The sequence below is a fragment of the Bubalus kerabau genome, chromosome 4 (genome assembly GCF_029407905.1).
Source record: "Bubalus kerabau isolate K-KA32 ecotype Philippines breed swamp buffalo chromosome 4, PCC_UOA_SB_1v2, whole genome shotgun sequence".
NCBI lineage: Eukaryota > Metazoa > Chordata > Mammalia > Artiodactyla > Bovidae > Bubalus > Bubalus kerabau.
In genome coordinates, this window is record NC_073627.1 from 95,802,864 (window position 1) to 95,820,009 (window position 17,146).

At 40.0% G+C, this 17,146-nt stretch overlaps 1 long non-coding RNA gene across 2 annotated transcripts in view; it reads left to right on the forward strand.

The window, feature by feature from the left end:
• Window positions 1–2,407: 2,407 nt before the first annotated feature.
• The window catches only part of LOC129650000 (uncharacterized), a 104,522-nt gene continuing 89,783 nt past the window's right edge, over window positions 2,408–17,146 (forward strand). The window contains exons 1-2 of one of the 2 annotated variants that reach the window (XR_008713520.1): window positions 2,408–2,632; window positions 2,709–2,991. This is a non-coding gene — a long non-coding RNA (uncharacterized LOC129650000). Of the gene's footprint in view, window positions 2,992–17,146 lie in introns of both variants that reach the window. The other variant, XR_008713519.1, reaches the window with a different exon arrangement.

Below are 17,146 nucleotides of genomic sequence, written 5' to 3' on the forward strand. Positions count from 1 at the left end.
CCAACCCAGGGACTGAACCCACGTCTCCCGCATTGCAGGCAGATTCTTTACCGTCTGAGCCACCAGGGAAGCCAGGTTGCATCATTACTAAATTGTCAGAAATAATGTTCTCTTGTGGAGGGTCTAATAATTAGGAATAATAAACATAAGCTGGTGGCCCTTACTGATTAAAAGGAAGCCAGTAGCACTTGCAGTGTTTATAAAACTTGAAAGATGTGGAAAGGGACATCCTCTGCTTTGAAATGAGTTGAAAATTCTAAGCTTCATGGAAAGGAGCTAGGAGAGTTCAGTTTTCTCCACTCGTTTTATTGGGCTCAGACTAATGTGACCCTGAAGTGTCTCCAATTACAATATTCTTAACTTGTGGGAATCAGCCTAATAAAAATACTGTAAAGAAATATAGCTCATCCTGCAGCTGTGGGCCGGCTGTGTGGATTACCATGGTGCAGGAGTAAGGGTCGGTCTCCAAAAAGCAGATTCCATTTTTGCACGGCAGTAACATGAACTTGAATGGAGGCGTTAAATAAGAAGACAATGTTGGGATTCTGATTAAGATCCTAAAATCTGATTTTTAGCCAACTTGTTATTGGCGAAGAACAGCAATGCCATAAATAAAATAGCCACAGATGGGTCTGGATATCTGTTACGAGCAACCATCAAGAAAATGCTTTTATTTTAATTGATTGATACTGAACAAAAGTAGTATTCAGCCAAAACCTTACTGCTAGTCCTGTTGTAATTATTTTTTTAACCAGTTCACCACTGCATTCCAGGGGAATGTCAAGACCTCCTATGGAGGTGCCTGGTACAATGTCCGCACCTGATATGTGTTTGGCTTTGCATACCATGCCTGAAATTGTTCAAGAAATTAATCTCTTTTTTAGTTACAAAAGCATAGCTTGTTAGAAAGTAACCTAGATGTGATATGTGTTTCTTTTTTCAAGCTAACAGTCTTCAGAGAACCTGGGGTTGGGTTAAATTCAGGAATAATATGGGCTGTCATTGTAGGATGGGAATGACTGTTTGAAAGCCAATGCTGACTTTCCAAGGAATTTATCTAGAGAATGGAGGAGGAATTGCTTTTCTGAAGAATTAGACTCTGGCTTAATTTGAGAAAGTATCTCAAAAAACTCTTCATACTACAGCTAAAGTTACCCAAGTATGATTCAATTTATATATATATATATATATATATATATATATATGTGTGTGTGTGTGTGTGTGCACCTATCTATATGGGCTTCCCTGATAGCTCAGCTAGTAGGGTCAGGAAGATCCCCTGGAGAAGGGATAGGCTACCCACTACAGTATTCTTGGGCTTCCCTGGTAGCTTAGGTGGTAAAGAATCCACCTACAATGAGGGAGACTGGGGTTCAGTCCCTGGGTTGGGAAGATCCCCTGGAGAAGGGAATGGCCACCCACTCCAGTAATCTGGTCTGGAGAATTCCATGGACAAAGGAGTTTGGCAGGCTTGGCAATCCATGGGTCGCAAAGAATCAGACATGACTGAGTGACTTTCACTTCATTTCACACACACACACACACACACATACATATATGCATATACACACATGGGCTACATCATTGTAATGCTCTCCATTATTTATATGCCAATGATAACATCCAACATTGTTTAATTTTAACAGAAACAGGAAACATGACTTTGGTTCTGATAATGTTTTCATGGGAGGCGGAGGAAGAAATACAATGAGTAGACAAATTTTTTGGTACCAAGTGAGATGCTAGCCATGATTTTTTCCTCTGATGAGAATGGTGCTTTATACCTTTACATGCCAACTAATTGGAAAAATATTCCTACAATACTGTATCTAGATTTGTTATAAGAGAACTGGAAATGATGAGGATCAGTGAGAGACCATGGGCATTATTGGGAATGCATATTATAGTGGATAAGGGCAAACTAGAGGCAAGTGGCTTGGGTGAGAATCTGGCTTTTAGCTCTTCTGGCTGTTGGACCTCATAAGTGCTTTAAGCCTCAGTTTTCTCATCTGCAAAATGGGGATGATAATAGGAGTCCTAGTTCCTAAGTTTGCAGCAAAGATTTTAAAAAGGGAGTACAAGTAAAGCTCTTAGATCAAGGCCACATATGCAAATATCTTCTGAAGCCAAAGTACACAAACCCAAGAGCATTGAATCAAAAGGTGTGTGAATCTCTGAGATGGGAATAATGGGAACAGAAGAAGCTATATAATAAGATGTTATGATCAGAAATAAAATGAGACATGTTTTGACACTTAATGACATTCTAAAAAATTAGGTGGCAAGGAGATGCACACATGTGTCTGCAGAAAATGTGGTGAGGAGGTGGGGGGAGGGTTGGGCAAGGGAGATCAATCTCACAGCTTTCAATTAGCAGCCCGTGGGCGGGAGAGAAGACTGAAGTTCACAGGGAAGGAACTGGCTGATATTATTATTATTTTTTGATGCAGCATTCCAGAAAACATAATCAATGGCATCCGTCCAGTTCCCATTTAGTAACCAAAGAAGTAGCTGCAGCTGTTTTTTGTGCCTGGTGGTGCCAGTTTGATAGTGTATAATCATATTTGCATAAAGATAAAAAGGAAGGTGTTATAGAACACAGTTAAGCCTATGGTTTCACCATGAATTAAAGGTAATTTCAGACTAATTAGGTATAATTTGTTAAGGAATTCTTCCCAGCCATGATGACTCTGATTTTGTAATTACAGGACAATGCTTACTGTGGCTTTCAAGGCAGGGGAAGCACACCCGAGGGGGTCGTGTCCCACACTAGGAGGGTCTAATGGTGCCGCAAAAGACAGGTGTTTTGTCAGATTTCAGCCACACACTTTCACACCTGCAACGCATTAGCCACAGCAGCAACATTAATGAAGGCCAGGTGCCTGTTTTCTAGCTCAAATGAGAAACTGGCAGGAAGTTTGCTGTTTGCTACCTGAGGGCTACCTCGGTCTCTGAAAGCCGGCCTTCTGGGTGACGGAGACGCTGAGCAGGGTGAGTAGGCTTTGGGGTGGCTTGGCCCTGGGCCCTTTTCTTCTGAATGGGAGGACGGATGAATTGCAATGTTGACCTTTGTGGGGTGGTAGTTCCCTGTTTTCTCACCCACTGCGTCACCCCCCAGATTAAGCCATAAGATGGTGGGCAGGACTCTTATAGCACGAAGGGTCCTCTGGCTTTCTGAGCTGCTACCCTTTTTGTGTGGAATTCAGCCTCTAAGAGCCCTGAAAAGAACTGAGCTGCACAATCTACAGAATGGATTTCTGGAAAGTGCAGTGTTATCGGCTGCTACGAGGGAAAGTTTGATTATAGTTACTTGAGTCTTTTCAGACTTGAAGTTTTGCCATTCTATCCGGAAATGAGTAATGGAGGCCTTGAGCGAGCGTTTTCATTTTAATAAAACACAAGGTTTTCATTGTGTGTGGCTATGTCGTTGTAATGCTCTCTGCTATGAAATATAAAATCTTTGTGTCCCTCCCTTAAACAAATCCCTTAGTAGCAGAGAATTCCCCTGCTCTTTTTCTCTACTTTCCTTTGTTTTGTGACTTTTAGCTGCCGTTGTTTGCTCCTTGTATTGTCCAGCAGTTAAGTGAAAAGTTAATATTGTCTCAAAAAAACCACACAGAAACCACACACTCGAATTGAAAGTGGAGAAAAGAATGGGCAAGGTCTGGGTTCTTAGCAGCAGGAATATAATTATCAGACTCATTACAAGTGACTTCTGTCCGGTGAGAGTCCTCTAACAAAACAGCCTCTTTATCTTGGGAGATGGAAGGGTGGACAAATATCAAAATGTTTAACGCTGTATTTAAACCAGCACTAATTAAGCTGGAAAAGAATGGAATCGTAGACTTTTAGAGCAGCAGATGTAAATCTTGGACTGGGAAGGAGCTCTCAACGCTGGAGTTTTTTAACTCTTAAATCCCTGAAGTAAATGCATTGTCATCTGGGCCAAACCTGCAGAACCTATTTATTGAAGCGACCTGCTAGAAACCAGATCCAAATCATTTTTCCCCACTAATTTTGCAGTATTTTTCAAGGTGCATTCTGAGTGAACTTGAGAGAAATTTAAGAGGCACTCCAGAGGTACCAGTATGGCTGGATGGGGAGGTGTTTTGAGAAACTCAGGACTCGGATTTTCCCTCTCTCCCACAGTCTCCTAACCCACAAGGAAAGCAGTTTTATTTTCTAATTTATTAATTGGAAAATTTTATTTCTTAGAGCAGTTTCAGATCAAAGAGAAGTTTTAGAGAAGTTTTAAATCAAAGAGAAGGTATAGAGATTTCCCATGTACCCCCTGCCCCCCAACATATATAGACTCTCCCATTATCAACATCACCCCCGGCCCCGTGTGGTCCATTTATTACAGCTGGTGAACCTATACTGACACACCATAATTATATAAACTCCATAGTTTACGTTAAGGTTCACTCTGGGTGTTGTGCATTCTATGGGTTTGAACAGATACATAAAGACATGAATCCACCATTATAGTATCATACAGAGAAGTTTCTCCACCTTAAAAATCCACTGTGCTTTGCCTATTCAACCCCTGCCGCCCAATCCCAGGAAACCATTGATTATTTTACTGTCTCTGTAGTTCTGCTTTTTCTGTAATGTCATATATTAGTTGGAATTATACCATATATCATCCTTCAGATTGGCTACTTTCACTTTTAATATGAATTTAAGGTTCCTCTGCATCTCTTAATGAACTGCTAGCTTTTTTTTTTTTTTCTTTTTAGCACTAAATACTTTTCCACTGTGTTGTCTGGATGTACCACAGTTTACCCAGTCTATGAAGGACAGCTTGGTTGCCTCCAAATTTGGGCACTTATGAATAAACCCAGTATAAACATCCATGTCTAAGGTTTCCTGTGGACATAAGTTTCAACTCCTTTGGGTAAACACAAAGGAGCACAATTACTAGACCATAGAATAAGAGTATTCTTAGTTTTGTAATAAACTTCCCAGCTGTCTTCCAAAGATTTTCCTCTCCTCTGTTTCTTCCTTTTCTTTATTTTACCACTTTAAGCTTTTGCTGATGGTGCCCTGCAATTTTTAGCAGTATTTGAAAAGTGAATATCATCAAAAAGCCCCCCACCAAATTCATAAACAGATTGGTGATTAAGATAGATGGGAGTGGGTGGTGGGTGATGAAATGAAGGTGGTTTAAGAAAAAGATATATTTTTTTGTGTCTTCACTAGCATTGAGAGTTCTGTATTTTCACTAGCATTTGATATTGTCATTTTATTTCCTTACTGAGTTAGCTCTGACTTTGGGTGCAGTGTTTTATAGGAGTGGCGAACCAGAACATCCTTTCTGTGTTCCTTTTGATTTCTTTTATTGATTTGTCGTTCATTAAAGACTTCATATGAAGAACGGTGGTAGCTGCCACAAACTTGCTTGAAAATCTTCTCTTATGGCAGAAACCCACTGTTATCTGAACTCAAGCATTCAAGCAAATCCAAATGCTTTTGGAGGACTATGTTGGCCATACATGCAGATTGTTCTGAAGGCCGCTTCTAGGCAGAGGTGTTGAGGTTTCTCATAAAGCAACAAATGATGTTTTTGGTGCTTTTAGCAAGCCTAATCTAAAGCAAATGAGTGTCTTTTCCATGAACGCTTATGGTAGTTTAGACTAGAGGTACTCAGCCTAGAGCTCAATTTCAAACTAACCTCTTCTCCAAACTTAACAGAAGTCTCAAATTGATGTTTAAGAGATTGTCTCACACCTTGCTAATTAATGTGTGGCGTATGGATCTGTAAGAGTGATCTAATGTGGGAGCTTGTTAGAAACGAGGAATCTCAGACCCTGACGCTGATGTGCTGAGTCAACTCATTTGTGTATTAAATTTTGCCCAGCACTGGTCTATGAAATTCTGTGACCATGTGTTTCTCTAGATCAGACATTTTTAATTTGAGACTCTCTTGATCCACAAATCTGTCTCAAGCTTATAAACTCCCTGCTATTGAAGGCAAAATTGAATCTGTGTGAGGGCATATGTGTTTGTGTTTACAACCATAATCCATTTTTTGGTGGGCAGGTTTCATACACTTTCAACTTTTAAAAATATTACAAACTATTTGCAAAGAAAGAATTACTACAAGTACTTGGCAAGTACTACTCCTATGCTAGGTCAGAACTCTAGACTTAGAAATGCTGCCATAAAATTATAATTGAACTGAATTTTTGCAGCTGCTGCTGAATATAGGTAAAGTGAAATCATTTTTTGTATTGTCAGCAATTGCTTGTTCAAATTTGTCCAAGTGTGGTCCAATATCACTTCTTAGAGTTTTAGGGTGCTAAAATGAGTTCCTGATTAAATATACTTTTTTTTTTAAATCAGAAAATGAATGCTGTACAAATCAGTATCCCACTGCTGTTCTCCATTTTATTTACTACTAATGCTGCAAGTTGGGATGACATAAGTAGGGTACTCGTTTAACAAAACTCTCCAAAGGCATAAATGTGGGGGCAGATCTGTGATGTAGTTAATGAATATCACACAGAGGTGGTAACAGTTGAACTGTGCTGGGAGGATAAGAAGAATCCCTTTTCAGGCATGAAAAACTAGAAGGATGTTATGAATTCAGAGACCTAAGAACTAAACGACAAACCTATTGTGGGTTCTCTGTGTCTTTTTTGCTATTCTCTATTCTGCATCAAGTACAGAGCCAGGTGACAGCAGCTTGGCTTGCCAAATGGACAAGCCAATTTAACAAATTCTGAATGCCAATTATGTGGTAATGTGGAATTGTAGTTAAGAAAAGAGAAGTCATAAGTCAGTCTGTCTGGGTTCCCATTTCCCCTCCACCACACAAAGCTATGGGACCTCTGGCAAATTTCTTCTTCTTCTTCTTCTTTTTTTTTTTTTTTCCTGGCAAGTTTCTTTATCTCCTCATGCCTCAGTGTTTCTCAAATATAAACTAGGGATAATAATGATGCCTAACTCATAGGGCTGTGATAAGGGTTACTTCAGTTAATGTATGCAAGTCCTTAAAACAGTGACTAGCAATTACTAAGCACTCAATAGTGATTCTGACTATGTACCAGACACTTTTTCAGGCTCTGAGAACATGTGAAGAAAAACACCATTCCAGCCCTAATGAGTCTTATCAGCAAAATAAGGCATTAAATACTTCGTTGTATAATTAGTTACTTTGTCTTGGGATATGAACTATGAATGGAGGAGTATGAGGCCGCTTTAGGAGGACCTGTTAGCTACTCTAATGAGTTTAGGTTCAGGATGTAGTTGAAATGGAGAGAAATGCAGATCCAGTGGGCAGTTGTGCCTGAATCCAGCATCCAGCCCAGCCCGTGTTGGATGAAGGGAAGGAGATGAAACTGACGAGATAGACAGGGCCTGCATCACAGAGCCTTGTGAAAGGTTTTAGCCTTGAAGGACTGTGAAATGTCCAAAAGTTAAAACCTAAAGTCAAAGGTGTGAGATGATGGTGTTTTCATTTTGGCTGAACCATTCCAACAGGCATGTGGGAAATGGGTCAAAAGTGAAATGAGTGAATATTAGATATCATTCATATTTTATATACTAATACTTTCCTCTATAGGACTGTTCCTATTTATTTCAGAAGGAAATTCACTTGCGCTTATTCAGACAAAGGTTCTATACTTCTCTGTTGATACTTAAAAAGTATTTTGAAATCCTTTGAGGTGTCTGGGGTGGGGCTAGATAGACTCTTAGTTTTGCTTTACTAAGAAAGAATGCAAAGTACGATATAAGCTGATGGTTGAGATATACAAACTTTGTCACCCCCCCCCCCCACCTCCCGCCACTTAAACTGTGTAGGTGGTGATGGAGAACAACTAACACCAGAAAACTTTGCTCTTGTTTTCCCTTGGAAATGCAAGAAGTAAAGAGTACATGGATCCAGAACCTCTAGTTTCTTGTTCTTTACAGAGATTTCCCACATTTAATCTTAATTCAAGCCTTCATCTTCTTTTATCTCATTCTGGAGGGGATGGCCTGAATGACAATTGTTATTTCACCCCCAAAGAAAGACTACAGTTAGAATTAAAAGAGGGGCTCAAACTTATCAAGTAGGTTGTAATATTTGGAGTAATAAAGTGATAATCACAAGTGATTGTCAAAGGGGCTACCATTCATTGACCACCTACAAGGTGCTTCCCAGGTGGTGCAGTTGTAAAGAATCTGCCTGCCAATGCAGGCGAGGCAAGAGATGTAGGTTCAATCCCTCAGTCAGGAAGATCCTTTGGAGGAGAAAATGGTTCCTACTCCAGTATTTTTGTCTGGAGAATTCCATGGATGGAGGGGCCTGGCATGCTGCAGTCCATGGTGGTCGCAAAGAGTTGGACAAAACTGAGTAACAGAGCATGCACACATCCTAGGTGCTACATCCATCTTCTGAGTATTATTATTCCCCATTCCCTAAGAAATGCAATATATTGTTAACGTCGGCTCTGATCCTAAAGGAGCACTGACCCCTTGATTTTGCATGATTCTCCCGGCTCGGTTCCACCCTACCCCCAAGAATCCCATGCCTCTCTGTTTCCACCTAGAACTGTCTGTCCTTAAATATTGTCTGTCTTCACTTTTTCTCCTCCAAACCATTTTCTTCTGCCCTTTACTCTGTACCCTTGGGCCGTTTTCCTTAAGGTGATGGCCAAGGAATCAGAGAAAGGAATGCAATACTGAATATGAGTGTTCTCTTTCCTTTTGCCTATGGATCACCTGGGGATACAGTGAGGGAACCCCAGGATGTGCCTCTCAGAGACAGGCAACCCAGCACAGGAGGAAAACAAGGTTTTTCAGACCCCATAAAATGAAACCCTGGGTGTGGCTTCAACTGATCAATATGCAGAATTGCCCATTGCTCGGCCATCTTTTTTTTCCTTAAGCAAATAAGATGTGGGCCTTAGGCTCTTGGCCCTCTCCCAGCCCGAGTTTGTACCCCTGAAGTCCTGAGCTGAATTGTGCCATCTCTCAGTGACGCTTAATTGTTTTTAATTATCCCTCCACTGAAGCTGAACCATCCTTCACCCAGGTCACAGCACAGAACATGGCTCATAAGTTTTACGAGCCACCTTGTGTATCCTGTCCATGTGTGCAGCCACCTTTCCTGACAGTGAGCCATCCATCAGGCAGGTCCCCCTGTCCTGACAGGGTCTGGATGCTCAGAGCTGGGAAGGGCTGTGATCTGTGTTAGTATGTTGACCACCATTATACTGAGAAGCCGGGGACTGGGCTGGAGACTCAAATTTCATATCTATAGATAGTTGTATGATTTGTGAATTTGAGCTTTGAAATGGTCCTTTTTCCCCCACCCATGGTCATCAGATTTGACAAACTATAGGCGTTTGGGATTTCCAAAGTCCAGTTGTTTCTCTACTAACCTATGAGTTCTCATTCTGAGATTTTAGTGAGATCCTGGGCGCAGGTCCAAGTCCTCACTTGAACACCATAAATACTTAGGGAATAAATGAAAAGCCTAATGTTTAGGGGCAGCTTGCTTAGAGAGGGTCATTACTAACAAGTGGATTTGCACTTAGATGTGAACTCTAAAATGTGACACTAATGAACCTATCTACAAAATAAAAACAGACTCACAGACATAAAGAACAGACTTGTGGTTGCCGAGTCACAGGTGTGGGGGGGGGATGGATTAGGAGTTTGGGGTTAGCAGATATAAACTATTACATATAGAGTGGATAAACTGCAAAGTCCCACTGTATAGCACAGGGAACTATATTCAGTATCCTGTAATAAACCACAATGGAAAAGGAAAAAAACAAACAAAAACCCAACTGGGTTTGGCAAAAACCTGTAAGATCCAAAATGTACTTCCTGTTGACCCTATTGGAGGCTCAGATGGTAAAGAATTTGCCTGCAGTGCAGGAGACCCAAGTTTGATCTGTGGGTTGGAAAGATCCCCTGGAGAAGGCAATGCCTACCCACTCCAGTATTCTTGCTGGAGAATCCCATGCACAGAGGAGTCTGGTGGGCTACAGTCCATGGAGTCACAAAGAATCTAATACGACTGAAGAGCTATCACTTTGACCCTTCTCAGAATCTGAAATCTCTCCCTTCCTTTCTTTCTCAGTCTATAAAGCTTGGTAGAGGGTTACTAGTCAGAGGAGCCAAGTGGCTTAATTCTGAGAATTTTGACTTTTCTTCTTTTCTCCTCTAGACTGACCATGAAAGCATCCAGAATTATGGAGCTGTTATTTGAGGATGCTAGGTAAAGATCTAGCTGATGGACAACCCTCACCTCAAGTTGACTAGATAAACTGGTTAACTCAAGTAGCCTGAGATAAAAATAGTGATTTCCAAAGAGAGGTGTAAAGCAAGATGGCTTTTGGAGGTCACTAAATGAATGCATTTTTATTCTAATCTAGTATTTATTTTAATATTCCCTTCTATTCTTTGCAAGTGATACTAGTTTCCAGTTAGTAGGGATGAAAAGTTTCTATTAAAAATGCATGAATTTAAGTTAAAAATCAAGTCAGTAAAATAAAACAAATAATAAAAATGATATCCATGACAACCGATCAAAAATCATGAAGGATGGTACATGAATTACTGAATTTCTGGACACATGGAGATGTGAGGGGGCTAATAAGAGCTATGAGAAGGTGCCCTAGGGAGCTGTAGGTGGCAGAGCACCCAGTGGGGTGGGATAGGAATGAAGGACAGCACAAGTGACTGAGACCAGCAAGCCTGCTCACTCTTGGAATAGGACTAATGTAAGAAAGGAGGGTGGACAAGGCAATGGCAACCCACTCCAGTACTCTTGCCTGGAAAAATCCCATGGACGGAGGAGCCTGGTAGGCTGCAGTCCATGGGGTCCCTAAGAGTCAGATATGACTGAGCGACTTCACTGTCACTTTTCACTTTCATGCATTGGAGAAGGAAATGGCAACCGACTCCAGTGTTTTTGCCTGGAGAATCCCAGGGACGGGGGAACCTGGTGGGCTGCCATCGATGGGGTCACACAGAGTCGGACACGACTGAAGCGACTTAGCAGCAGCAGCAGCAGAAGGGGAGGGGAGCCTGGCAGGCCTGGTGTAATGAGAGAAACCCCCAGTATCCTGAGATCCAGCTCCCCTGGAACTGGATCTCCAGCCCTGGGATTTCTCCAACTGCCTGCTTCCCCACCCTCGCCTCCACTTTAACTGCCTCTTGTTCATTTCCACCGGAGGTAGAGATTCCTCAAGGCTTTGAGAGTTTCAGATAAAATGATTTGGATGTCCAAATTGGTCCACAGCAACTGTCCTATTCCCTGGAAATAAGGCCTATTCTCACTTGCTTCCTTTGTCCTTTCAAATGTCACTGGAAGAGGAAGGGGACTTGGCAGAAGGATGTATTTGGTTTTGGCAGCAGCATCCAAAAACCGTGGTTCGCCTGACTGTACAAACTGTGCGAGTGTCCTCTGACTCTGAACCCACATGCATCTCTGGGAACCAGGGCGTGAGGGTATGGGTATGGGCATGGATATATGTGTTTGTGTAAAAGGTGAAAAAGAATCTTTGCTGGAATAAAGAAAGGTATGCAACGGGGGATCAGCTCAATAGCCAACCTGAAGGGGGGTGGGGGAGGGAGAACTGCAGGACTCCCTTCGAAATCGGTAAATGCAAATTGCAGCAGGAGCCTGACCTTTTACTGTAACCGGTGTCAGCTGCACGTTGTAACCTCATATTGTTAATTATAACTCAGCATACTTCGGGTGGGCTCCCCTATTGGCCTTGGTTCCCTCTCCCTCCCTCCCCACCCCCTCCCTCCTCATCCCCACCCCCACTGAAAGGCTCAGGTTGCAGGCTGCACTCAGAGATGAAATGTTTTGATAAATAATGAGTTTTATACAGCCAGAGTCCATCCTGCACATTTGAATTTTTCTTTTCACGAAAGAGATTTTATTGTATTGGAGCCTGAGATAACATGAGAGGGCCTGTTCCCTGCCCTCCCATCCCCCCAATTTAGGAAAAACTTAGATGTACAGACTCCACAGCAAAAAAAGGAAAACATTCATCAAGTGAGGCTGGAATGTAATAAAGCATCACTCATCTTCCCTTTGGAAAAAGTTTGCAAGTATTTTGTTGCATGATTGGGAGCCTGGAAAGGAGTAACTTAAAAGTAGGTCTAAAAATTACAATCTGGAGTCTGTGCACAGGTCAGGAAAGAAATTTGTATCACATGTCTAAGAAGAATTTTAAAATTCTGGACTCATCTTTCTGTTTCCTTTTTTGGTGAGTTTATTAGAAAATCAGTGTTCACTTTGTATGAGAATCTTCCTTTTTCTAGATCAAGCATGAAAAACTACAGACATTTCATACAGACAGTGGTGGCTGCGTGGGCTGTGACATGTGAGACCCACAGGTCCCTTTGCTTAGGGAAGCCTTCCACTTGGTTTAATGCTCTGCTCTTACCATACTGAAACTCTTGATAATTTTAAACAAATGGTTCCATGTGTCAGCTTGAATATTATATTATTATAATATATATATATGAATATTATTATTATTCAGCCACTCCTGAAGAGGAGCATTGGAAAGCACAGCATATAAATGGTAGGTGGAGCTAATGCAAAACTTTGAAAATAGGTTGATGTCTCTTAGGCCAAGATTTTTTCAGGAAATAGTTGTATTTTGAATAAAATATGTATTGAGGCTTATCTTCCCCTGAAAAATCTAAAGTTGCACAATTAACTGAGCCACTTTTCACATTCTGAATAATTAGCCAGAGGGCACCAGATTTTCTCTACTTTGCTTTGCTTAATTGGTCTAAAGTTTTTTAAATATTTTCCTATTTCAGTTCATCAGTTCATTTATTACATAAACATTTAATATGATGAGGATGGTATTTTAAAATTGCCATAGAAATGGCAAAGAATGAAACACAGCCATACCCATAAAAATGTTTCTCTCTAGAGATATCAAAACATTAAAAAAAATCCCCAACAACAACAAAACACATAACAATAACTTGAAAGAATAAATGCATTAATTGAGTTATAACAGTGTTCTGGGAGAGCAGGATAAATCTGATTGGGAGGGTGAGGAGAGGCAGGACAAATAAATTGTCCTATCTAATTTCAACTTATAGAGAATTGGCCAAAGAATATTCTGAGGGTATAGAATGACTTCAAGTGGGGATATGGCAGAATTGTGGGTAAATTCAAGCAGCGTTGGCTAGAGCCAAGGGCCTACTGTTTGAGATACAGGAGGAAGATACCACTGGAATTTAGGCTAAGGCCAGCCAGCTGTTGTGTGGACCATTTGTTTAGTGACAAGTGCTCATGGAGCCAGGGCAATGGGAGGGATGCTCGTAGCGGTCAGCTACCTTTATACAGAGAAAAAAATGTATCATAGAAACTATAACTCTAGACTTATCAGGTTATTGACATAATGAGCCATGAGATGCCATGCAGGGAAATTGGAAGTCCCAAAACAGAATTACGGTGCCTTCTATACTTGTGGAGGTCAGTTCTCAGCGTGACCTTACTGGGAGGTGAAGAAGGAAGATGAACTTCATCGTTCCTTTGTAGTCATTCAATTTAGGACTTTCCACTGGTGAACAAACTTGAGAAATGTCCTTAAACATCAGTTGATGGGCTGTTTTCCTGTTTCTTGGAAATAATGTTCTATCTTCCATTTGTGTGGTCACGACAGGAATATAAAAAACAAAAAACTGCTTATAGTTATAAAAATAGCAATGTACAAACTGTATATACATTACATTTATGTATCTTGCACATAAAATAGAAGAATGGAAAGATGGATGGATTGGAGCTGGTATGAAGCAGACCAAAATTTAATCATGGCATTATCTTTGCAAGCTGAGGTTATAGGTATTTATAAATTTTGCTTAAAAAAAAATTGGACATTATTTGACCATTTGTTTCAGGAAAATAATTCAATAATTCACTGGGTACATTTTGATGGTGGGATTTCAAGTAGTAAAAATCTCATTTTAAATTTTGGATATAGAATTTACTATTGCTCCAGAATTACTTGGAAAAGAATGTAAAGAGTTCTGTTTTTCTTATGAAACATAGTCAGGGAGATGAATTACTTTTCCATGCCATGAACTCGGCTAAAAAGAAAGATGCAGTATCAGCAGTGACATGACTGCTCATTTGGGGATGGTCCACTCAACCGACATGAACAATTTCCTGTGTTGTGTCTTGGGCCAAAAAGCTATTGAAAGAATATGATCTCAAGAAAGTAATATCTTCTGTGAAATATCAACTATTGACAATATATTCAGCAGGCTTATATATTGATTTGAATTTAGTCCAGGGTCACATACTGAACTCTTGATACTTTTAATTGCATTACCTTAGTTTCTAGTTCCTAACCTATGGTTTTTAGTTGATTGGTTATTTTGATAAACATCTATGTATTGAACCAAATCATATGGTATTATGGGTAGTTCAACTTTTAAAAACTTCTTAGTAAATTCTTTTGACGGGTAATCATGAATTGTTTACATTCTGCCTTTTTGGCTTTACAATTTCCTCAGTACATTCACATATTCTGAAATATTTAAGAGCATGTTGGGGGCATTTTGCCCTCTTAACCTCTAAGTACTATAGTTTTTATTTCTTGGAACAAGGACATTCTCTTATAAAACCACAGTACCATTATAAAATCAGAAAATTTAGCACTGATACAATGTGATTATTTAATTCACAGTCCAAATTCATTCTGTTGTCACTTGTCTCAATGTCTTTTTCAACAAACTTTTCCTGGCATAGGATCCAGTCCAGAGTCATGCTCTATTTATATTTCTGTAGTCTAGTTTGGAGTGGTTATTTAGCCTTTCTTTGTCTTCCTTGACCTTGTAATATTTTAAGAGTTCAGGCCGGTTGTTTTGAAGAATAACCCAATTTGGGTGTGTCTGATATTCCCTTATGATTAGATTCAGTTTATGCTTTTTGTAAGAGATACCACAGAAGTGATATTTTGTCGTACTCAATGCATCCTATCAGTTGCCAGGTGATGCCAGTTTGTCCTCGTGTCAGTGATGTTACTTTTAATCCTTGATTAAGGTGGAATCAAGTTTCTGTACAGCTATCATTTTGCCTTTATAATTAGGAATTTGTGGAGTGATGCTTCAAGACCATGTAAATATCTTGGTTCTCATCAAACTTCCCTCATGCATTGATGATTTTCTAACCCTATTATTTTGCATTCCTTTATTGGTTGACATTGAAACCATAAGAAAGTTTCCCTTCTCCATGTGTTTATTCATTAATTTACTAGTATTAGCTTCATATTCACTAAGTTTTGATCTTTACAATGGCTGTTTTATGAGGTTCAACTTGATACTTATTGCTATGCTTTTAGAATTGGAGGCATGTCATGCATGTATCTTTATATCCAGTTATATTTGCAATATCCAAAACTATTTGCCTATTTGACGAATATACATATATTTTTATTGATAGTTTAAAATTATTGCACTCTCTCTCACCTGGTGACTGTCAGTCAACAATTTCACTTATCAGTATAGAAATCTCTACCTATTCTCTTTACCTGAAATAAAGTATTTTACTCAGCCTATTTGAAACAGCTGCAAGACCTCAGTTTAGTCTTTGTTTTCGGCAGTGTGAGTTGTAGATATATAAATATGATCAATGTCTTTACTGTCCATTTGAATATTTTGTTTATTTATTCTCTAAATAAATGCTCTACTTTTAAAACTTAGTTGTTTTCATAACCAAGATTTTAGGGAAGTTAGAAATAATTTGAGCTCATCTAGAAATAAATGCAGAAAACAAACTTCTTCAGTCAGTTTATCTACACATTTATATTCAGTTCAGTTCAGTCCCTCAGTTGTGTCCTACTCTTTGCGACCCCATGAATTGCAGCACGCCGGGCCTCCCTGTCCATCACCAACTCCCGAAGTTTACCCAAACTCATGTCCATCGAGTTGGTGATGCCATCCAGCTATCTCATCCTCTGAAGTCCCCTTCTCCTCCTGCCCCCAATGCCTCCCAGCATCAGGGTTTTTCCAATGAGTCAAATCTTCACATGAGGCGAAAGTACTGGAGTTTCAGTTTCAGCATCAGTCCTTCCAATGAACACCCAGGACTGGTCTCCTTTAGGATAGACTGGTTGGATCTCCTTGCAGTCCAAGGGACTCTCAAGAGTCTTCTCCAGCACCACAGTTCAAAAGCATCAATTCTTCGGCACTCAGCTTTCTTCACATTCCAACTTTCACATCCATACAGAACCACTGGAAAAACCATAACCTTGAGAGTCCCTTGGACTGCAAGGAGATCCAATCAGTCCATTCTTTTTTTTTTTTTAAGTCTGAAAAAATTTAATGGTGAGCCAAATATATAATCATGGGAGTATGTAGGCTTGTTAGTTCATTCACCAAATATGGGATTCATTTTGATATTTGGCAAAACTAATACAGTTATGTAAAGTTTAAAAATAAAATAAAATTAAAAAAAAAATATATTTTTTTTTGTGCTCAGTGGTTGCAACTACATTTTTATTTTTTATTTTTTTTATTTTTTTTTATTTTTAAACTTTACATAATTGTATTAGTTTTGCCAAATATAAAAATGAATCCCCCACAGGTATACATGTGTTCCCCAGGAGATCAGCCCTGTGTGTTCTTTGGAAGGAATGATGCTAAAGCTGAAACTCCAGTACTTTGGCCACCTCATGCAAAGAGCTGACTCATTGGAAAAGACTTTGATGCTGGGAGGGATTGGGGGCAGGAGGAAAAGGGGTTGACAGTGGATGAGATGGCTGAATGGCATCACCGACTCAATGGACGTGAGTTTGAGTGAACTCTGGGAGATGGTGATGGACAGGGAGGCCTGGCGTGCTGTGATTCATGGTGTCTCAAAGAGTCAGACATGACTGAGAGACTGAACTGAACTAAACTGACTAGATGGACCTTTGTTGGCAAAGTAATATGTCTGCTTTTGAATATGCTATCTAGGTTGGTCATAACTTTTCTTCCAAGGAGTAAGCGTCTTTTAATTTCATGGCTGCAACCACCATCTATAGTAATTTTTGGAGCCCCCAAAAATAAAGTCTCTCACTTTTTGCACTGTTTCCCCATCTATTTCCCATGAAGTGATGGAACCAGATGCCATGATCTTAGTTTTCTGAATGTTGAGCTTTAAGCCAACATTTTCACTCTCCTC